Consider the following 24,728-nt stretch of genomic DNA (forward strand, 5'->3'; position numbering starts at 1 on the left):
ACAGAATCAAACGAATACTGGAATGAATACAACGATGACCAGTGTCAAACAAACAAAGAAATAACACGTCCACCATAGAGAGAATGAAATAACAAACCCAGGATAGAGAGAAAGAAATAACTCATCTGTTATGTTCCGGTTTAGAAGGATGAGGCTTGTTTTATTCCACTCTTAACTCATTTATTAAACTACTCATTAGGTTAAATCCGTGTGTATGCTTGGTGTGTCTTCTTCATGTAATCCTACCTAGTTCTCTCAGGTAGCACTAACAGCTACTTCCCCCTAGTGGGTAGAACGTGTAACACCATCCAATCATCACATCCCCTTCCTTTGAGGCAAAATGCAACAGAAGTAAACTATCAAATCACTAGTGTCAGCTGTCTCAACCATATCTCATTTAACATAACCTCAAAGCACATATGCAGCATACATAGCATGAATTAACCTGCATAAATATAAATCTAGGCCAACAACAAGGCCTGCAAGAACACAGTAACAACATTGACCAACATGCAATTCTTCACATTAACAACATTGACCAATATACAATTCTTGATATTTCTTTTTCTTTTTTTTAGAATTTCTTGCATTTCCTTTTATTCATAAGTTCAGTCTATCAGGCTTTCTGATTTCTCTTGCGGACCTTCTCAACTCAGACTCAATTGGAATGTGCTGACTCCTGTCATTTCTGTTATTAGCGTTTTGAAACTATAGTTCCACCTACTGGCGGAAGGGTTATTGCTCCTGCAAGGAAGTGATGCGGTGCCAGCCCATGTTGTCATAACGGCATTTCCTTTCAGTATGAGTTCGCCTGAAAACAGAAAACTAACATTAATGGATGTGCTCTACAGTTGTTTTTGTGTCCCGTAGAGTAGATCTATTAGTAAGTATGGTGTTATTTCGTGTTTAAGTTAGAAATGAATGTGTGTTATGGGAAAAGTTAAGTCATGGGTTTCTATGAGTGTTTAACGTTACGTCGGTTGTTGTGTGTGTGTGTGTGTGTGTGTGTTAGCTATATACCGTTAGCCTAGCCTCGTGCATGGTAGCCTGGCGTTACTTGCTGATAGCTGTGCATCACATTCATTGTTCTGTTTAGTGTGCTCTGTAGTTTACCTACCATATACTTACCCAACATTATTTGAAACTGGAAGGAAGTTCTCTATTAATAGAGCTATCGTTTATTGTTACATAGGAAAAGTTTGTTATGTTGAAATTTGGATTGTACATACCTTTGTGAATGTTGATCCTGGTGAGGGTACCTGTAAAAGAAACATGTTAATTGAGGTCACAATTGTTTAATATTCTTATTTTAATGTGTTCACATTGTGCTTTATGTGTTTCAGTTTTACAAAATTGCAACGAGTGATTAAACTACTCCAGTGGAAAGCTTTGTCCCTCGTTCGTGTTAGCTATCTGTCTAGGCACTGCACAGAACTCATGTGCCGAGGACAGAATACGGAATGTTTGTGTTGGTGTCTGTGTTACAGTCCATAGGAGGTGTGTAGATGGACTGATTCACTGTGGGCTTCACTGAGCTCACCGACAGTCTCTGGTGGAGTCTTTAACAGACTGTGACGATTGTGTCTGAGGATTGGGCCGTCCTCAGTTCTCACCATGAATGATCGTGGCGCTACCTCTTGCAGAACCGTCGCTTTTGTCTTCCATCCATCAGCATCCTCAAACCTTACTGTGTCATTGCTTGGCAGTGGAGGAAGATGCTTGGCTGTTCTGTTGTAGAATGACTTTTCTCTCATTTTCTGCTGCCGCAGCTTGTATTCCAGCTTTGAGGGTTTCTTTCGTCTTAATTTGTTGTTTGGGTGACTTGGCAGGGTCGTGCAGAGCTTCCTCTTCATCAGCTGCTCAGCAGGTGATAGGCCGCACTGGAGAGGTGATGCTCTGTAACTGAGTAGAGCCAAATATGGATCCGAGTCAGTCGGCTGCCTTCTTTAGGAGTTCCTTGAGAATGTGGACTCCCTTTTCAGCTTGCTCATTCAACTGTGCCTGTGCATAGTGTGGACTTGACGTCACATGCTGGAAGTCATATTGCCCTGCAAACCTCTGCCATTCTCTGCTGCTAAAGCATGGGACGTTGTCACTCACCATGGTGTGTGGAATGCCATGCCTGGAGAAGATTGAGCTCACGTGTTATGACACAAGTTGACGACGTATTTGCTAATAATGCCATTTCAGGAAAGTTGGAATAGTAGTCAGTTACCACTAATTAGTCTTTACCTCTGAGGTGAAACAAGTCCATTCCCACTTTGTGCCATGGTGCTGTTGGCACATCAGCTACAACCATGGGCTCTTTGCTCTGCTTGTTTCTATGTTTCTGGCATGTGTCACATTTTCTTACCATTGTTTCAATGTCTTTGTTAATTCCGGGCCAGAAGACTGACTCTCTTGCCCTCCTTTTGCACTTTTCAATGCCAAGGTGGCCTTCATGTATCCTGCGTAGTATATCCATTCTCAAAGCTTGTGGGATGACAATACTGCCCTTTTTTAACAACATTCCATCCACAATACTACGTTCACTTCTGACATGGTAAAACTGTGGACATGAACCCACTGGCCATCCCTCATCCATGTTTCGAGTTACATGCTGCAGCTCTGTGTCCTTTGCTGTTGCCTCTGCTATCTGCCTCGACTTTGCATCTGACAGGCAGCGCAACAGACACCATGTTCACATGGCATTGAATATCCTCATCTGTTGTAAGCTCACCATTGCCTGTAGGCGCTCTGGAGAGGGGGTCGGCGAGTACCAGGTGCTTTCCTAGAGTGCTGTGGCGGAGCCAGAGCGGGGGCATGGGGGCGGTCGCCCCAGGGCCCACAAGGTCGGGGGGCCCCGTTTGGAGCTCTGTTGCCGAGTTTACGAGCGTCCGTGAACGCACCAGGTCTCGGGACTCCGGCGCATTCAGTGGCACACTCGTAAAGTCGGCTAATGACAAAAAATACAGTGCAGTACGGGGCCCCTATACATAGATATTAACGGCCCCTATAAAGGCTGTAGCCTTTTTTACGACTATTCATGAATGCGTCGGAGCTGTGATCCAGCTGTGATTGGTTGTGAGGTGTAACTGCGTCACACTGCCAGAAGGGGGAGTGAGTAAGCATTTTTACACTTGACAGAACTGGACAGTTTTATGAATGAATTTGAGGGAACTTCAAAACGGAGAAGAAAAAACACGAATCAGGCTCATTCAAACGCAAGAAGCAAGAAAGTAAGAAGAAGCTAATTGCGTCGTGTCGTCCTCTTACAAATTATGTTTCATCTCAGTCAGCCGCCCGAGACCTCTCAGGACAACCGCGAAGATCGGGTGGATCTGACGACTGACGACGAGGCTAGCAATAGCGGTAACGTTAGCATTAGCAGCACTGTCACTGATCAAAGACCAGAGGACCGGCAACAACCCCGCCCAAACACAACCACAACGTTGTCGTTGCAGCCCGGAGAGCCGCCAGCATCAGAGGATAGTAACGGTAGTGCTTCCAGTAGCAGGGGCGGTATTGGTACAGTGGGGGAGGGAACCAGGGGCGGTATTGGCACTGTGAGGGAGAGAACCAGGGGCGGTATTGGCACAGTGGGGGAGGGAACCAGGGGCGGTTAGGCACAGTGGGGGGGGGGGACCAGGGGCGGTATTGGTACAGTGGGGGAGGGAACCAGGCGCGGTATTGGCACAGTGGGGGAGGGAACCAGGGGCGGTATTGGCACTGTGAGGGAGGGAACCATGGGCGGTACTGACTCTGCTGTGATAGGTCGTTTCTGAAGAGCGACATTTGATTGACAGCCCTTTTCTCATGGAAGTCTGCTGAAACGCAGAAGACAACGGCGTCTGGGCAGAGGTTCCTTCAGGTAAGAAACCCTTGGCTGAATTCGGGCATTTGTGATGAACGAAAACAGTGGCTTGTGTAAAATTTCATCTAGCTAGAATGCACGCAGACTAATGCTGGTAATTAAGTTAACTACACTACACAACATATTTCTCAGAAACATATTTTCATGAAACTCTACTAAAGCCACTATTTTCATTCATTGCAAATAGTCGAATTCAATCCAGGTTATCCTACCTGAAAAAATGCCTGCTCAGCAGCGGAGTTCGAAAACGAAGTGGTAATGGCGTCTTCTTCAGGGACTGGGAGTTCACTTTCCCGGGCTTTCTGAAAGGAGGGCTGTCAATCAAATGTCGCTCTTCAGAAACGACCAATCACAGCAGATCCAGTGCCGCCCTCCTGGTTCCCTCCCCCACTGTACCAATACCGCCCCTGTGTCCCTCCCCCACTGTGCCAAAAGTTTCAGGCGAGAGAGCAGAAATTCACTTGGAGAGAGCGGAGTGATTTTCGAGTGGTTGGTTGTTTGGCGCGCTGGTCACAGATTCCTCCTCGCTCGCAGCATTTTTTTCCTCGCTCGGGGAGCAGTTTCCTCGGAGTGCGCGCGCACAGAGATAATTTGCGCGCTCGCAGTTAATATCTGCGTGTGTGAAATAATATAATACGCCCGAATGCACGTTTTATCGCGCGAGCGCTTTTTGGTACTATTCTGTCGCCATACAACACTCAGTATGTCGACTGTCGGTAATTAGTCATGGCCCATGATTACGTGTGGGTGGCGCCGTTGTATCAGCAATTAGCCGTAGCCCAGACTGTGTTGCTCGTTAGCTGCTGGAGAAAACTTGAGAGGATTTGGGGATGCTTAAGTTAATAATATAACCGTGCAAAGTTTTGGGTTTTTTTTCTTTCTGTTAGGCAAAGTTATCCTCGTTGAGGTGTCTGTGTTCAGCCCGAGATTTACCTGTTGGTTTTAAAGAGAGAGGGAGAAGGTGATTGGCGCCATATTGGCTCTGTCTCTCACTGAAGGACAGAGTCCTGAAAACATGGAGGAGAAACGCAAGACGATGGAGCTTGAAATACTGAAAACAGACCCCGGTCACCGGCTGGTAGAAGATTTGATGGCTGCTATGTTTTGCCAGCGCAGAGAAGAGATTATTGGAGACCAGCCTCTCATCACAGAAGTCATGTCCACATGGCCAGCTCTGTTCCATGACAGACAGGTAATCACTAACAGGATTGTGAATTAACTCCACAAAGAAATTGAAGCATGTTATGTCAGATGATGTATACAGTGTCCTGTTCAAAAATATGTTGGACTAAAATTTTTGTATCTGTCTGTTTCCTCAGATCAGGGCGGAGCTCAAGAGGATTGTCACCTCAGACCCTCTGGAGTCTTTTCTTGAAGGACTTGATGGCCTGGTCCCAAGGCTGCTTGAATTGTACAGAGCAGCAACCAAATCTGGAAAGAAGAAGTCACTGCAAGACATTTTGGACTGCCTTGAAAAACATGTAAGTGAGGGAGCAGATGACCATAAAATTAGGCAGAATTTGTTATGTTTGCTTTATTATGTTCATTTTGGTACGTTTCTTTGTCTTGTAGGACACAAATGAGAGGAGAAAGACTGCTGCTCTGATTGGTTTGCCTCACTATATAACAGGCAAAGATCCATCAGGATGTGTGATGTAAGACCCAAACTTTTTCTATGTTGGAAAACAGCAGATGTGTATATATATTTTACTTGATTTTTAAAAAACAATTAGCTGTGTAAGTACTGAATTTGGCAGGCATGTTTTTCCCCTCTGCATCACTAGAGAGACAGCATTTAAAGAGTGGAAATTCTGATAATGAATTCATGTTTGGAGTTACCAGGACTGATGCTGGTTCAGACTGGCGACAACTAATGGGGGTGTGACTTTGCGGTAATTTTAGGACTGAATTTTGAGCTAGTATTGTAAAGCTTATGTACCTAAAGATGAAAAAAGTCACACACACGCACACTGTTGTTTGCTTTTCAAGGCTTATGCTGATACTCTGGATCAAGCCATGAAGGGGATGCAACTTGGCCTGCTGATAGGCTACAAAGGTTCAGAACGGGATGCTTTTCCACGTGAGATCTTCCAAGTGGCAGTTGTGGTCGAGGAGAGCATCGTCCTTCACAACACTAAAGATGTGGCATGCGGCTTTGCCATGCTTATGGGTGTTATCTATTGTGTCAATCTTGAGTATCCAGGGGCAATGAAGTACACCTTCGAGTTTCTTCAAAGAGTGGTCATGAAGATAACACCAGACAGAGCCTCTGCCCGAGTACATGGGCTAAGAAACAGAATCCTGAGGTAAGGCTGAACACCCATGCGCCCATGTGTCCTTCCATGCTTGTTTGTTTAACTCTTTTTTCTTTCTGATTCTAACACTTCCAGGGTTCCCCTGGCAGCAGCATGACGAGTCAGCGCTGGACCCCAGTGTAGGATGCTTCCAGGTTTCCCCTGGCAGCAGCATGATGAGTCAGTGCTGGGCCCCAGTGTAGGATGCTTCCAGGTTTCCCCTGGCAGCAGCGTGACGAGTCAGTGCTGGGCCCCAGTGTAGGATGCTTCCAGGTTTCCCTTGGCAGCAGCATGACGAGTCAGCGCTGGGCCCCAGTGCAGGATACTCAGCGCGGCCCTGGACTGCCCATCATAATTAGACGTAACATAAGGTACCGTTGGTAGTGAATGAAAGAAGTGAAACCACGCAGCTTTAAAATGACCAGCAGCAGCCAAATGCACTGCAGTTGACGCCTAAATGAGATTATTACGAGGAGACCGAAGGGCTATTTTTGTGACCCCCCCCCCGCTTCCGGTGAGGGATGATGGCTGTGCGAATTCACGTTTGCGGCGGCCTCACCCAGTACCGTCCATGCGGTGTCTTTGTCCACGTCTGCGTCCAAGTATTGTCTTCGTTTGATGGCTGGGAGAGCTAAGCTAAGCTAACTGCTAAGCTAAGCTAACTGCTAGCCCATGCAGACTGGCAGTTCCGACAACACCGAGGGTGGTCTGGCGGCGGCCTCACCTGGTGTTGACTGTGGTGTTTTTGATGTCGTGGTGAGGAGTGCGGGGAGGTGTGTCGAGGGTGTCTGGCTGGGAGAGCTGGCGCTGGATCAGCTGGGAGAGCAGGGTCTGCTTCGTGGTCTGACGGGACGTGGAAGCGGGGTGGGCTAAGCTAACTGCTAGCCCATGTAGACCGGCAGTTTCGACAGTCATCCTGGCTGGCGTTTGTTCCCTTGGACAGTGATTTTTTTTGTTTAGTTTGTGTATGTGTATTAGTCTGGATGTGTGTGTATTTGCAGTTTGGGGATGTGTGGTTGTCTGTGTGTTGTACTGCTGTGGGCTGGGGGAAATGGCATTTCGTTTCATTTCATGTACACAAGAGCATGAAGTGAAATGACAAAGTGTTCCTGACTCCTGACTCCTGCTCTAGAAGAGGAGTCATGACAGCAAGGCCAGGATAGTGGTAGACCAGCCTATTTAACAACATTTAGGTAACCTGCTCAGCATCTCTGATATATTCTCTGCACCACTGCACTTTATTGCCTCTTATTTCTCCTGTATAAGTTAGTCCTTGTGCATACGTATATTTGGGGTATTTCTCCCATTCTTCTCTGCAGATCCTCTCGAGCTCTGTAAGGTTAGATGGGGAGTGTCGCTGCACAGTTATTTTCAGGTCTTTTCCAGAGATGTCTAATTGGGTTCAAGTCTGGGCTCTGGCTGGGCCACTCAAGGACATTCACAGACTTGGCCCGAAGCCACTCTTTCGTTGTCTTGGCTGTGTGCTTAGGGTCGTTGTCGTGTTGAAAGGTAAACCTTCGCCCCAGTCTGAGGTCCTGAGCACTCTGGAGCAGGTTTTCATCAAGGATCTCTCTGTACTTTGCTCCATTCATCTTTCCCTCGATCCTGACTAGTCTCCCAGTTCCTGCCGCTGAAGAACATCCCCACAGCATGATGCTGCCACCACCATGCTTCACTGTAGGGATGGTATTAGCAAGGTGATGAGAGGTGCCTGGTTTCCTCCAGACGTGACGTTTGGCATTCAGGCCAAAGAGTTCAATCTTGGTTTCATCAGACCAGAGAATCTTGTTTCTCATGGTCTGAGAGTCCTTTAGGTGCTTTCTGGCAAACTCCAAGTGGGCTGTCATGTGCCTTTTACTGAGCAGAGGCTTCCGTCTGGCCACTCTACCATAAAGGCCTGATTGGTGGAGTGCTGCAGAGATGGTTGTCCTTCTGGAAGGTTCTCCCATCTCCACAGAGGAACGTTGGAGGTCTGACAGAGTGACCATCGGGTTCTTGGTCACCTCCCTGACCAAGGCCCTTCTCCCCCGATTGCTCAGTTTGGCTGGGCGGCCAGCTCTAGGAAGAGTCCTGGTGGATCCAAACTTCTTCCATTTACGAATGATGGAGACCACTGTGTGCTTCGGGACCTTCAAAGCTGTAGACATTTTTTTGTACCCTTCCCCAGATCTGTGCCTCGATACAATCCTGTCTCGGAGGTCCACAGACAATTCCTTTGACTTCATGGCTTGGTTTCTGCTCTGACATGCACTGTCAACAGTGGGACCTTATATAGACAGGTGTGTGCCTTTCCAAATCATGTCCAATCCATTGAATTTACTACAGGTGGACTCCAATCAAGATGTAGAAACATCTCAAGGATGATCAGTGGAAACAGGATGAACCTGAGCTCAATTTTGAGTGTCATAGCAAAGGGTGTGAATACTTGTGTACATGCAATATTTCAGTTTTTTATTTTTAATACATTTACAAAAATTTCTACAAAACCTTTTTCACTTCGTCATTATGGGGTATTGTGTGTAGATTGATGAGGAAAAAAAGGAGTTTAATCCATTTTGGAATAAGGCTGTAACATGACAAAATGTTGGGAAAGTGAAGGGGTGTGACTACTTTCCGGATGCACTGTAGTATATATATATATGTGGAGATTGTAGTGTTGTTATTCTATGTTAAGTACACGGAGAGAGCCACCAAACCACAGCCACATTCTGTGTGTGTGCAAACCTACATGGGCAGTAAACATGAGTGGGTTGTGATTCTGTAGATCTTGTATAGCAGGTGAAAACATAATCGGTGACAGCGCACCCGCACAGTGACAACATCATTCCTGTGACGTCTGCACATAGACTTTATGGACACACAACACGAGTGTGTAGCTTGATTATTAGCCACATAAATAAATAAACACATCCTGCCTCCACCACTCTTCAGGCTTTTCGCCGCGTGAGGTCCTCTATTCTACTACCTCTACCTCTCTACGTACTACGTAGTAGTGCGCATAAACCATAGACTCCGAGCTGGAGCTCTCATAACGAGATAAGGAGATGAAAAGAGATAAAGAGGGTCCTTGCATGTGGACCCTGAACTGCTGCAGGCCGCATTACCTGCATGCATGGGAATTTCACCAGTGCCCCCTGGTAACCCCGTGTTGCGGATGTGCTGCAGAAAGTGTGCGTGAAGGGCTCCACACGTCTGCGAGAGAGCCCTCGTTCGCTTGACGACGTGGCAGGCGGGCAGCCATAAGCCCTCCAGCATTTAGCGGGAGCGCCCCTCCGAGTCTGTGAGTGTGGGTGGAGGCCGGGATTGGGCCGGATCCTCACAGAAGGTGGGTGTGTGTGTGTTCTTCTTTGCATATTGTACATATTGCTGCTTTAAGAATGGCAGCAGCTGGCCTGAGGGAGGTCGTGTGACGAGCTTGTGTATGTAATTTTGACGTAATAGCTGATATCACATTTTTAGAGGAAAAATTGATAGTGAGCGAATTCCGGGGGTGGGACCGCCACAGCCGAGACGCGAACCCGTGTCTCCCGCACGGCGGGGGACAAGTTAACCAGTCCCTTACTAAAGGGTCCGACGTGTCTACTTATTCGTGTACGTTCCAGTGTAATTAGGTGAGATGGGCGATGTGACGCACACTGTACAGCTGCGCATCTCCACCACGGCAGCAGTGGGCCACCACGAGGTTTTGGCTGCTGGGGATGAAAACCAACAAGACACCCCTGTGACGTGTGTCACTTTCGTTATCACAGTGTTTATGTATAGCAACTTAGAATGAGCTGTGAGCCAAACAGTTGAGCCCATTTACTTTCACTGCACTGTCTACTTAAAGACACACAACGTCGTGTCATAGCAGGGGAAGAACGCTAGTCCTTGTAGTTCTAGATGTCAACACACAAAACGTGGTCCAGACGACCGTCTTGCTGTGCTGGATTTTGTCAGGACGAGCTCCTCTGAAGCATGTGGGACTTCCAGCAGTCTGATCGGGGCTTCTACCGGTCTGGATAATACATCAACGACCAAGGCCAGACATTGTCCTACAGCTATGTTGATGATGCTGTAAGCCCCAAGTACCAGTGAGTCTGAATAATGACCAGTGTGTAATCATTTCATTTTAATTTACTTGTTTTAATTACTTTTTTAAATTTTCTTTTGATTTAATTTTTTAAGTGGCTAAATGATCCATCCATCCATTATCTGAACCGCTTATCCTGCTCTCAGGGCCGATGGGATGCTGGAGCCTATCCCAGCAGTCATTAGGTGGCAGGCGGGGAGACACCCTGGACAGGCCGCCAGGCCATCACACACACACACACACACACACACACACACACACACACACACACACACACACACACACACACACACACACACACACCCACCCCTAGGGACAATTTAGTACGACTGAGTCACCTGACCTACATGTCTTTGAGTCACCTGACCTCCATGTCTTTGAGTCACCTGACCTACATGTATTTGAGTCACCTGACCTCCATGTCTTTGAGTCACCTGACCTACATGTCTTTGAGTCACCTGACCTACATGTCTTTGAGTCACCTGACCTACATGTCTTTGGACTGTGGGAAGAAACCGGAGCCCCCGCAGGAAACCCACACAGACACGGGGAGAACATGCAAACTCCACACAGAGGACGACCCGGGACGACCCACCAAGGTTGGGCTACCCCAGGGCTCGAACCCAGGACCTTCCTGCTGTGAGGCGACCGCGCTACCCACTGCGCCACCGTGCCGCCTGGATAAATGAGTGGACATTTTAGTTGTGTTTATGGAGAAATATTCACTACTGTACATACTGTTGTCAGCCGTCCTGTCCACGTGAGTCAGCAGCACATATGTTAGGCGGTGTTCTGTCACTACACCGCACTTGGTCTGCTGAGGCTTTACGATGAAAGCCGTGTTTTATCCTTCCAGTGCGTTGGAACAGTGGGGCAGCATCACACAGGACCAGTCTACCAGCCTGCACTGCCCTGTGAGATGTTAAGAGACACTGGAACAGATGAAGAAGACCCCCCCCCCCTTCTTGAGGGTAAAAGTTCACACAATCATCATGCAATAATGATTAGATTTAGATCATAATATTAATTCATACTAGGATTAGATTTATATCATACATCACTTATATCAACTACATGGTACATAGTACATACAATACTACATGATGTATACATACAGTACTTACAGTACTACATGATATATACATACAGCAGCGCTAGAAAATCTGTGAACTCTTTAAAATTTTCTGTATTTCTGCATAAATTTGAACTAAAATATGATCAGATCTTCATCTAAGTCCTAAAGCTAGATAAAGAGAACCCAACTAAACAAATATGCACGTGATCCTCTATGATGATCAGTTCGTTTAAAGGGGTAATTGAAGTCAGGCGAGTCAATCAGCGGGGTGACAATCAGGTGTGAGCTCAGCAGGCCCTGCCCTACTGAAAGAACAAGTCTGCTCTTCACCACAGGTTTGGGAAAGTTTGCCATGCCTCGATCAGAGGAGGTTCCTGAGGACTTCAGAAAAACAGCTGTTGGTGCTCACCAGGCTGGAAAAGTTTGCCAGTTTTTTTTTTCTTTTTTCTGAAGGGATTGGGCTCCACCAATCAACTGTTAGGCAGATGGTGCAAAAATAGAAGACATTCAATACCGGTGTTGCTCTCCCTAGGAGTGTCTGTCCAACAAAAATCAGTCTAAGAGCAAGGTGTATAATATTCCGAGAAGTCACAAGAACCCCACGGTAACATCTAAAGATCTACAGGCCTCTCTTACATTGTCAGTGTTCATGAGTCCACATCAGGCAACACTAACAAGAAGAGTGTGCGTAGCAGACTAGCCAGGAGGAAGCCACTGCTGTCCGAGAAGACCATCGCTGCCCATCTAAAGTTTGCCAAGGACCACATGGATGAGCCAGAAGGCTTTGAGAAGAATGTTCTGTGGACGGATGAGTCCAAGGTAGAAGGTCTGGTTTAATGAGAAGCACTATAATTGGTGAAAACTGAACCCTGCATTCAAACATAGGAACCTCATGCCACCCGTGAAGCACGGTGGTGGCAGTATATCAAGGTTTGAGGCTGCTTTGCTGCCTCTGTACGTGGACGGCTTGCCATCATTGATGGAACTATGAATTCTGGATTATACCAGCAAATTCTACAGGAGAATATCAAGATGTATGTCTGTGAACCAAAGCTCAGTAGAAAGTGGGTCATGCAGCAAGACATGTACCCTACACACATAGTAAGTCTGTACACCACTGAATGGTTCATGCAAGGAAGCCCACCAACATCACCGAGTTGAAGCAGTTTTGTAAGGAGGAATGGTTCAAAATTCCTCCAAGCTGATGTGCTGGACTGAATTACTGGACACGTTTGGTTGAGGTTACTGCTGCTCAAAGGGGTCACACCAGTTACTGAAGGCAAATGGCCACATACCCATATTCCAATAAAGATATTTAATGTTGGATAACTATGATCAACAGTTAAAGGAAAGTGCAATTTTTCATTTGTTCAATTGGGTTCTATTTATCTAATTTTAGGGCTTGGATGATCACAATGTAGGTCAAATTTATGCAGAAATACGTAAGATTCTAAATGGTTCATAAATGTTCTAGCCCCATTGTATAGACACAAGGAATGGATAGACGAATGAAGAATACATTAAAAACCAAATACATTTAGGGTGGAATGACGTAATGACACAGGACAGCTTTTTTGACTGGAAAGCTGTTAGGTCCTGTAGTCCGATGGAAGCACCATTACATTTCCTCATTCACTTCACACTATAGTGTATTCATTTGGACCCAGGGTTTGTCCAGTGGTTAATTTATACTCATACCCTGCTCTTCTTGTTAAGCTTGCCTGGGCAAATAGAACACGTATCTGCGACTCATGTTGTGTACTGCTAAATGTAACCTCCATTTTCATTTTCCAGAGCTTGGCATCAGTTTTAACCACACCTGGCAGAAGACCCTTACAGTGTTGAACCCGTTTAGGCCAGCAGATAGCAGCATTACGAACGAGACGGACCTGGCAGGCCCCATCCTCTTCTGCATTGCTTTAGGGGCAACCTTGCTGACGGTGAGTGTAGACGTTTTAGGAGCTATTTCATAATCTACAATCAAAATATGTAAATAAGCCCCAATATTAGTTTGGATAAATAAATCACAGTCACAATGGCAGCGAGAGCCATTTGTTTGCAGAGACCTCCAGGTTTCACTAAACAGCTAAATAGCACACCATCACCCAAGAGGGTCTGAACGGCTATCGTTTTTGTGCCAAACTGGCGGGGGACTTAAAATATATTCCACCGGCCCAACCAAAGAGATGTTCTCTTTCGCTGACAAGAAATATAACTCGTCATATCATGAAGTTGAGACATGGTTGTTGTTGGTACTCCCACAGCAAAAAGAGTTCTTACCTTACCTGAAAATAAGTGATTAATACGTGATTAAGCACGCACGACTCTCAGTGGCACATAGTGTGAGGCCACTGACACGATATAGTATCTTACGTAGCGTGTACATGCAAAAATGACCTGCAGTCACTGGTCAAGGATCAGAGAAATATAAGCCTCAGGATCATCTCAGCTTAGGGATGGGCAGAGGTAGTGACTTACGTTTTAAAAAGTGTCTAAAATCAGGTTTTGCTTTGTTTTGTTTCCACGTGCAGGCAGGTAAAGCCTGGGGTCAGTGCAACTGGCTGTGGTGGGGTTCATGTCCTGCTCAGGCTGATGAGCTCCCTGGCAGTGTCTTCTGGCTGCCTGGCCAGTGTGCTTGGCCACTGCCTGCTGCCGATGGTGGCCCTGTCCGCATCTGCTGTCCCCTGTTCACTACAGTCCTTCATCCACTACGTTCCTTTGCTGCGTACTGATACCCATGAAGACCATTAAAAGTCCATGGGGGTGGCTGGGCGATGGAAAGGTTGACCTCGTAACGGCTCAAAACAAGTCCCTGACATCGTCGGCAGAAAGTAGCCCCATTTGTAGCCGTTCTACGTCCGTGGGTCTGGGGTGCCAGTCAGGGCTGAGGCTGGACCACCAAGACGGTCCTGTTGGCCGTTCTGGATTTTCAAAGTTTAATAACTTTGTGGGGAAAAAAGAATGCTCTGAATGCTCCCAAAACTGTATATATTTGCATTAAAATGAGTTTTAGATCAATTGCACAAAAAATGTTATAAGTTCTACCTAAAACGACCACGAGCGGTCAAAGTGACCGCGCGTACTGTCACGTGTGTTGTTTGCGTCATTTCCTTCGCCACATTCAGTTCTTGTGTTATATGTCGCGTGTTAGAGGCCTTGCCCGTTTGTTAGATTAGCAGCCTGTGTTTTCCGTTCTGTTTTTCAGGTCATATTTTCACTGTTTCAGTTTTGCTATTGAAGTTCCACCATGTGCCTCTGAAGTTTACATTCTTTAAAATAGTATTATAGTTGTTGAAATGTTAATTTTGGTGTCAGTCGTTTCCTAACAAGACATGCATTAATATCTCAACGGGGTATTCATCTTGACACTATAACATAGAGTTTAAACACCGCCCGTCAATTTGACCACCCCTGGTCGTTTTAGGTAGGAGTTAAAATCCCGGTTCTGCTAGTGTTAGTCAAAGGAGTTCGTTAGTCCCACCTTCACAGTTCACATCCATATGAATCCTGTGAAGGTGTGGATTCTGGTGTGGGAAGATGGCGGCGCGAATCCACATTTGTGGCGGCCTCAGCCAGCACCGTCCATGAAGGGTCTTTGTCCACGTCTGCGTCCAAGTTTGTCTTGGTGTGATGGCAGGGAGAGCTGGTGCTGGATCGGCTGGGAGGGCCTGGTCTGCTGCGTCCTGTGGGCCCAGGGCCCAGGGCCCTGCCTGGAGCTGTACCCGGGGCGGTCTGGCAGGACGAGGAAGCGGGGCAGGCTAAGCTAACTGCTAGCCCATGCAGACCAGCAGTTTCGATAACACCGACCGATGCCGGTGTGGCGGTGGCGGCGGCGGCGGCGGCGGCCTCGCCACACCAGCCTTGACTGTGTTTGCAGTATGGTGGTGTGGAGTGGGGGGAGGTGTGTTTTATCAAATTCCTTGAATGACAAGTAGAAGAAGCTCGCTAATTCTCTGTCACAGAGGTTACTCCTTTGATTACACCTTTATATGAATATAAATGTGTATATGTTTTATGTAAATTGAGCGACACTATGCTGGATTAGTTAAACACCTTTTCATTGTGGTCTTCTGGGGACCACCGACGAGCCCTTGTTGAGTTTGTGACGTCATGATTATTTGAATAAAAGTAGCATCACATATCCAATGGCTTGCTGAAGTCCGTGAGCTGTTGATATTGACTACTATTTTTTCCAGGTGTGTTTCTGCAACCAAATTTAGCTCCTGCTTGATTTTTTTATATTTTTAGGGGGGGGGGAGTTGTAGCTGCCTTCAGCTTTCTCTTCTACATCCCGTGTAATTTGTTCGCTTCAATTCAAATCAGATCTTATACTTGGTCATCTGGCTAGTTCCTGCCTTGGAACACTTCGCTGTGTGAGGCACTTTGACGTCAGATCAAGTCAAGTCGAGTCGAGTCGAGTCAGGAGCTGTCCAGTCTTTGCAGGGACCTGCTCGTCCCTTGGTGCAGAAGACATTTCTGCACACACCACAATTCATTAATAGTTGTGCTGTTAGTGGTCACATCCTCGCTGAAGATGAGTGATCCAGCACCCGATGAAGCCATACATACCCAAACTATAACACACACACACACACACACACACACACACACACACACACACACACACACACACACCAGCCTCCTACACACAGTCTGGCAAGAGTTTAGTTGATTTGTTTTCTGTTTAAGGTGCCATGTCGTCCACTGCAGGGGGTTTCCTTCACTTGGCTGCGATGCAACCAACCTGGCTCGTTACAAACACATATAAAGCTACCTTTACATGTGGAGGGGCTGTGGATAAAACACGTAACGTCCATGTTGCGAAACCAACATCTATCCAGCGGTGTTTCACGGCCTTCATACACTGATAATCAGCTGCTAATAGACTGATAATAAACTCTTAATAAACTGATAATAGGCTGATAATATACTGATGTTAGACTGTTAATAGACGGATATTAGACTGGTAATATACTGACAATAGACTTAATATACTGATAATAAACTGATAATAGACTGATAATAAACTCTTAATATACTGACAATAGACTTAATATACTGATAATAAACTGATAATGGACTTGATAGACTGCTAATAAACTGCTAATGACTGATAATAGACTGTTAATATACTGATAATAAACTGATAATAGACTGATAATGGACTTGATAGACTGCTGATAAACTGCTAATGACTGATAATAGACTGTTAATAGAGTATTGATAGACTGATGGACTGAGTTGCTCGTGTGTGCGCTCTCTAGACAACGCTGTGGCCACATTAGTGTTAGTGTGTTTGGCTGGATATGCTCATGTCCGTGTTCCTGGTCTGGGTAAGAAAGAGTGGGTAATTCTTTAGGAAAAATGTAAAAAGTAACATATATAGTGACACAGCTACCAGTTGGTTATTCTGTGTTGTTGCAGTAGAGGGCGCCATAACATTTCCTTTCCAACGTTACGTTTCCAGCTCCGGCAGAACGCTACTTCTGACTGAACACACCCGCGCATGTGCAGTGACTTCCAGAATGAAACTGATAATTAGCTTCTTCCTGTCTTTTTAGGCCACCTTGTGTTACAGCACGGACTGTTTATCTGGACCAAAACGGCATTATTGTGCAATTAGGGGTCACTGTCAACCTCAAAACAAAACAAAGCTAACTTGAATATGAGGGCGATGATAGATGCAAGAGCGGTCACGCGCCGCAGACCTGTGCAGCACGCGCAGGAGGAAAAGTAGGCCGTCTTTCATGTGGCATCCGTGATGTATTGGGGTCTGGCCAGACTCTGACATGGAGGAAGTAGGTGACGCTCTGCAGACAGCATGCTCGCAGGAGCAGGGGAGGAGGTGTGCGGCGGTGTCCACACCCTCCTCTGTGATGTAAACAACGGGGGGACTTCTGAAGGGCCAGCCCGCTCAGGTCGGCGTGTCCAGTCCCTCAGGTGTTGCACACAGCTGCCACGGCCGATCTGTCTGAGAGCAGAACCGAGCCTGGCCCGCTCGCTCTGCGCTGCAGCTGAAGATGAAAGGCCCGAGCGCGACGAGGACTGACTTGTCTCACACTGACAGGAAGTCCTGCGAAGAGCAGAAACACCGGAGCCCAGCTAGACGTCTAGCTTTGCTGCTGCAGCAGCATGGGCGCAACGCCGCCTTCGCCCCCTGATCTCATACAGCGTACCGCGAAAACCCCTCCGCACAGCCCGGCGTGTCCCCACTCGGACCCGTGGCGTGCTCCTCCCAGTGCTTCCCAGTGCTGCCCTCTGGCCCGGCCTGCCATGTGTGTCTGTGTGTGTCTGTGTGTGTCTGTGTGTGTGTGCATCTTCCTCTCAGTGAAGGTCCCCTGCATCACCGCTACGTCACGTGTCGACATTGTTCAGTCCAGAAACAAGACAAAGGTGGAGAAATGATAGAAACACCTCCCGGCAGCGTTCAGAAAGGTGTCCTCTCGGAGCCAGGGCTCCACACCACCCACCGTGTCTGCATGCACGGTGAGTGGAGGAGGGGGCGACACACGGGTATGAGTGACTGAACTATGCGGGCTTGCTGAAGCAAATAAAAGCAACAAGGTGGGAGTGTTTACATGGGCGGAGCCCCGCTGGGTGAGTGAAACAAGGGCTAGACCTCTGACAGACAAGAGGAAGTGGACAGACAGAAGTGCTGCGGGACCGCCAGGAGCAGGCCCGGTCTTTCTTCTCCCGACTGTTTAGATAGGTGAACCCAAACAAAGGCCTCTGGCAGCGCGGCAGGCTGAGCAGGGCTCTCTGGGACTTCCTCGGCGCTCCGGCTCCTTCACACTAAACTCTTCCAGATGATTTATGAGCCCTCGCAGCCATTTGCTCCCGCTCACCTTTCTTTCACCAGCTGTGTGTCTGTGTGTGTGCGTGTCTCTGTGTGTGTGTGTGCGTGTCTGTGTGTGTGTGTGTGTGGGTATGATAATAGTGTGTGTGTGTGTGTGTGGGGGGGGTATGATAATCTGCATTCCATCATTAATCAGTGCACGCTTAACTGAGCTGTAATTGATTTGACTTATCTGCTTCATGAGACCTACTTCATCTCGCCTCCCATCTCACGGCCCCTCTCTCTTCCTCGTCACCTCATTTTCCAAAGATAAGCTGTATAATGAGATGTACACAATAACACGTACACAACCAGATGTACACAACGAGATGTACACAATAATGTGTACACAATGAGATGTACACAATGAGATGTACACAATGAGATGTACACAATAATATGTACACAATGAGATGTACACAATGAGATGTACACAATAATATGTACACAATGAGATGTACACAATAAGATGTACACAACGAGATATACACAATGAGATGTACACAATGAGATGTACACAATAATATATACACAATAAGATGTACACAACGAGATATACACAATGAGATGTACACAATAATATATACACAATGAGATGTACACAATGAGATGTACACAATATGTACACAATGAGATGTACACAATAATATATACACAATAAGATGTACAAAATAATATATACACAATGAGATGTACACAATAATATGTACACAATGAGATGTACATAATATATACACAATGAGATGTACACAATATGTACACAATGAGATGTACACAATGAGATGTACACAACAATATGTACACAATGAGATGTACACAATAATATGTACACAATGAGATGTACACAATAATATGTACACAATAATATGTACACAATGAGATGTACACAATGAGATGTACACATTGTTCTGCTTGTTGTTACATTTGAAAGCTGTGTTATGCTGAGATCAGTTGTAAACACTTTGATCCGACAAATGAGCTGAACCAACTTGTGTTTCTGCAGCTACATCTAACACACATGTAGGAAACACACATCATGCCTACATCTAACACAAATGTAGGAAACACACATCGTGCCTACATCTAACACACGTGTAGGAAACACACATCATGCCTACATCTAACACAAATGTAGGAAACACACATCGTGCCTACATCTAACACACATGTAGGAAACACACATCATGCCTACATCTAACACAAATGTAGGAAACACACATCGTGCCTACATCTAACACACGTGTAGGAAACACACATCATGACGTACTTCATTAGTCAGAAGATGTTAAATGTATTCATATTCAAAATGTATTCATATTCAAAATTTATTCATATTTAATATGTATTTATATTTAAAATGTATTTACAATTAAAATGTATTCATATTTAAAATGTATTTATATCTAACATGTATTCATATTTAAAATGTATTTGTATTTAAAATGTATTCATACTTAACAACCAGAATATTGTGCAATGATACAACTGATGGAGAACCCACAGATGCAGCACTGCTGTCATCATCTGATATCATCTGATGATGGTATGGTGTTATTATTAGCTGATGACAGCATGGTGTGATTATTAGCTGATGATGGTATGGTGTTATCATTAGCTGATGATGGTATGGTGTTCTTATTAGCTGATGATGGTATGATATCATCATCTGATGATGGTGTGGTGTTCTTATTAGCTGACGATGGTGTGGTGTTCTTATTAGCTGATGATGGTATGGTGTTATTATTAAGTAATGATGGTATGGTGTTATTATTAGCTGATGATGGTATAGTGTTATCATTAGCTGACAATGGTATGGTGTTATTATTAGCTGATTATGGTATGGTGTTATTATTAGCTGATGATGGTATGGTGTTATCATTAGCTGATGATGGTATGGTGTTCTTATTAGCTGATGATGGTATGATATCATCATCTGATGATGGTGTGGTGTTCTTATTAGCTGACGATGGTGTGGTGTTCTTATTAGCTGATGATGGTATGGTGTTATTATTAAGTAATGATGGTATGGTGTTATTATTAGCTGATGATGGTATAGTGTTATCATTAGCTGACAATGGTATGGTGTTATTATTAGCTGATTATGGTATGGTGTTATTATTAGCTGATGATGGTATGGTGTTATCATTAGCTGATGATGGTATGGTGTTCTTATTAGCTGATGATGGTATGATATCATCATCTGATGATGGTGTGGTGTTCTTATTAGCTGACGATGGTGTGGTGTTCTTATTAGCTGATGATGGTATGGTGTTATTATTAGGTAATGATGGTATGGTGTTATTATTAGCTGATGATGGTATAGTGTTATCATTAGCTGACAATGGTATGGTGTTATTATTGGCTGATTATGGTATGGTGTTATTATTAGCTGATGATGGTATGGTGTTCTTATTAGCTGATGATGGTATGGTGTTATTATTAGCTGACGATGGTATGGTGTTCTTATTAGCTGATGATGGTATGGTGTTATTATTAGGTAATGATGGTATGGTGTTATTATTAGCTGATGATGGTATGGTGTTATTTTTAGCTGACGATGGTATGGTGTTCTTATTAGCTGATGATGGTATGGTGTTATTATTAGGTAATGATGGTATGGTGTTATTATTAGCTGATGATGGTATGGTGTTATCATTAGCTGATGATGGTATGGTGTTCTTATTAGCTGATGATGGTATGATATCATCATCTGATGATGGTGTGGTGTTCTTATTAGCTGACGATGGTGTGGTGTTCTTATTAGCTGATGATGGTATGGTGTTATTATTAGGTAATGATGGTATGGTGTTATTATTAGCTGATGATGGTATAGTGTTATCATTAGCTGACAATGGTATGGTGTTATTATTGGCTGATTATGGTATGGTGTTATTATTAGCTGATGATGGTATGGTGTTATCAATAGCTGATTACAGCATGGTGTTATTAGCTGATGATGGTATGGTGTTATTTTTAGCTGACGATGGTATGGTGTTCTTATTAGCTGATGATGGTATGGTGTTATTATTAGGTAATGATGGTATGGTGTTATTATTAGCTGATGATGGTATGGTGTTCTTATTAGCTGATGATAGTATGGTGTTATTACTAGCTGATTATGGTATGGTGTTATCAATAGCTGATTACAGCATGGTGTTCTTATTAGCTGATGATGGTATGGAGTTATTATTAGGTCATGATGGTATGGTGTTATTATTAGCTGATGATGGTATGGTGTTCTTATTAACTGACGACATCATGGTGTTATTATTAACTGATGATGGTATGGTGTTATTATTAGGTAATGATGGTATGGTGCTATTGTTAGCTGATGATGGTGTGGTGTTATTATTAGCTGATGATGGTATGTCGTTATGATTAGCTGATGATGGTATGGCGTTATTATTAGGTAATAATGGTATGGTGTTATTGTTAGCTGATGATGGTGTGGTGTTATTATTAGGTCATGATGGTATGGCGTTATTATTAGCTGATGATGGTCTGGCGTTATTATTAGCTGATGATGGTATGGTGTTATTATTAGGTCATCTTGGTATGTTGTTTTTATTAGGTCATGATGGCATGGTGTTATTATTAGGTAATGATGGTATGGTGTTATTAACTGATGATGGTGTGGTGTTATTATTAACTGATGATGATATGGTGTTCTTATTAACTGACGACATCATGGTGTTATTATTAACTGATGATGGTATGGTGTTATTATTAGGTAATGATGGTATGGTGCTATTGTTAGCTGATGATGGTGTGGTGTTATTATTAGGTCATGATGGTATGGCGTTATGATTAGCTGATGATGGTATGGCGTTATTATTAGGTAATAATGGTATGGTGTTATTGTTAGCTGATGATGGTGTGGTGTTATTATTAGGTCATGATGGTATGGCGTTATTATTAGCTGATGATGGTATGGTGTTATTATTAGGTCATCTTGGTATGTTGTTTTTATTAGGTCATGATGACATGGTGTTATTATTAGGTAATGATGGTATGGTGTTATTAACTGATGATGGTATGGTGGTGTTATTATTAGCTGATGATGGTATGGTGTTATTATTAGCTGATGATGGTATGGTGTTATTATTAGGTAATGATGGTGTGGTGTTATTATTAGCTGATGATGGTATGGTGTTATTATTAGCTGATGATGGTATGTTCTTATTAGCTGATGATGGTATGGTGGTGTTATTATTAGCTGATGATGGTATGGTGTTATTATTAGGTAATGATGGTGTGGTGTTATTATTACCTGATGAATGTATGGTGTTATTATTAGCTGATGATGGTATTGTGTTCTTATTAGCTGATGATGGTATGTTGTTAATATTAGGTAATGATGGTGTGGTGTTATTATTAGCTCATGATGGTGTGGTGTTATTGAAAAGTGGTGTTTCATGTACTTACTGAATGTGGTGTTTCATGTACTTACTGAATGGGGTGTTTCATGTACTTACTGAATGTGGTGTTTCATGTACTTACTGAATGTGGTGTTTCATGTACTTACTGAATGTGCTGTTTCATGTACTTACTGAATGTGGTGTTTCGTGTACTTACTGAATGTGCTGTTTCGTGTAGTTACTGAATGTGGTGTTTCATGTACTTACTGAATGTGATGTTTCATGTACTTACTGAATGTGGTCTTTCATGTACTTACTGAATGTGCTGTTTCGTGTACTTACTGAATGTGCTGTTTCGTGTACTTACTGAATGTGCTGTTTCATGTACTTACTGAATGTGCTGTTTCGTGTAGTTACTGAATGTGGTGTTTCATGTACTTACTGAATGTGCTGTTTCGTGTAGTTACTGAATGTGGTGTTTCATGTACTTACTGAATGTGTTGTTTCATGTACTTACTGAATGTGCTGTTTCATGTACTTACTGAATGTGGTGTTTCGTGTACTTACTGAATGTGGTGTTTCGTGTACTTACTGAATGTGGTCTTTCATGTACTTACTGAATGTGGTGTTTCATGTACTTACTGAATGGGGTGTTTCGTGTACTTACTGAATGTGGTGTTTCGTGTACTTACTGAATGTGGTGTTTCGTGTACTTACTGAATGTGGTGTTTCGTGTACTTACTGAATGTGCTGTTTCGTGTACAGTAGTGTTTCGTGTACTTACTGAATGTGGTGGTTCGTGTACTTACTGAATGTGGTGGTTCGTGTACTTACTGAATGTGGTGTTTCGTGTACTTACTGAATGTGGTGTTTCGTGTACTTACTGAATGTGGTGTTTCGTGTACTTACTGAATGTGGTGGTTCGTGTACTTACTGAATGTGGTGGTTCGTGTACTTACTGAATGTGCTGTTTCATGTACTTACTGAATGTGCTGTTTCGTGTACTTACTGAATGTGCTGTTTCGTGTACTTACTGAATGTGGTGTTTCATGTACTTACTGAATGTGGTGTTTCATGTACTTACTGATGTGGTGTTTCGTGTACTTACTGAATGTGGTGTTTCGTGTACTTACTGAACGTGGTGTTTCGTGTACTTACTGAACGTGGTGTTTCGTGTACTTACTGAACGTGGTGTTTCGTGTACTTACTGAATGTGGTGGTTCGTGTACTTACTGAATGTGCTGTTTCGTGTACTTACTGAATGTGGTGTTTCATGTACTTACTGAATGTGGTGTTTCGTGTACTTACTGAACGTGGTGGTTCGTGTACTTACTGAATGGGGTGTTTCGTGTACTTACTGGATGTGGTGTTTCGTGTACTTACTGGATGTGGTGTTTCGTGTACTTACTGAATGTGGTGTTTCGTGTACTTGCTGAATGTGGTGTTTCGTGTACTTGTAGTGGAGCAGCAGAGCGGCAGCGGCTTCACAGCAGCGTTGGTAACATCGGGGAAAGTTCAGAAGGTTAATGTAAAGGTGGAGGCGTGTGCAGCTCCCAGCAGCACGGGTGGTGCTGCTGGGAGCTGTGGCCAAACACAACAGCTGGGCTGTTTTCCTTCAGCGTGCAGGAGAAGTGGCTCCAGTCCAGGTAGCATGAAGACGATGATGAAAGACAGAGATAAAGAACTGGCATGTCCAACGCAGTGGAAATACAGGATGTGTTGTAGAGACCACCACACCGTGAGGGGCTCGTAGAGACCACCACACCATGAGGGGCTTGTAGAGACCACCACACCGTGAGGGGCTCGTAGAGACCACCACATTGTGGGGCGCTCATAGAGACCACCACACCGTGAGGGGCTCGTAGAGACCACCACATTGTGGGGCGCTCGTAGAGACCACCACACCGTGAGGGGCTCATAGAGACCACCACACCGTGACACTCCAGTCTTCTGTGCATCTGCTCGCTCGTCACAAAAAGAGGCTTGTGGATGTGAAGGTGAGCTGTGCTAATGAAGTGGTGTTGTTGTTGACGGCGTGGTTTAAGCTAAACAGTAGGTGTGTATTTCCATGTTGTGCTGCGGTGTCTCTCTCCGGCCCTGGACTTGCTGGGAGCTTCACACAACAACCGCTCGGCACACTGAGCTGAAACTGAGCTGAAACGATGATGCTGTTGGGAGCAGCACGCAGGCGTTCAGGCGTTATACCGTCCAGCATCCACAGCAGCACCCAGCCAGCCCGGG

General features: G+C 44.7%; 1 long non-coding RNA gene across 1 annotated transcript; it reads left to right on the top strand.

The window, feature by feature from the left end:
• The first annotated feature begins 818 nt into the window (after positions 1–818).
• LOC130126819 (uncharacterized) lies at positions 819–13,227 on the top strand. The gene is made up of 3 exons (XR_008811737.1): positions 819–883; positions 11,076–11,190; positions 13,089–13,227. It is a non-coding gene; the product is annotated as an uncharacterized LOC130126819 (long non-coding RNA).
• Positions 13,228–24,728: the final 11,501 nt, after the last annotated feature.

This window comes from Lampris incognitus, chromosome 16 (assembly GCF_029633865.1).
Source record: "Lampris incognitus isolate fLamInc1 chromosome 16, fLamInc1.hap2, whole genome shotgun sequence".
Lineage (NCBI taxonomy): Eukaryota > Metazoa > Chordata > Actinopteri > Lampriformes > Lampridae > Lampris > Lampris incognitus.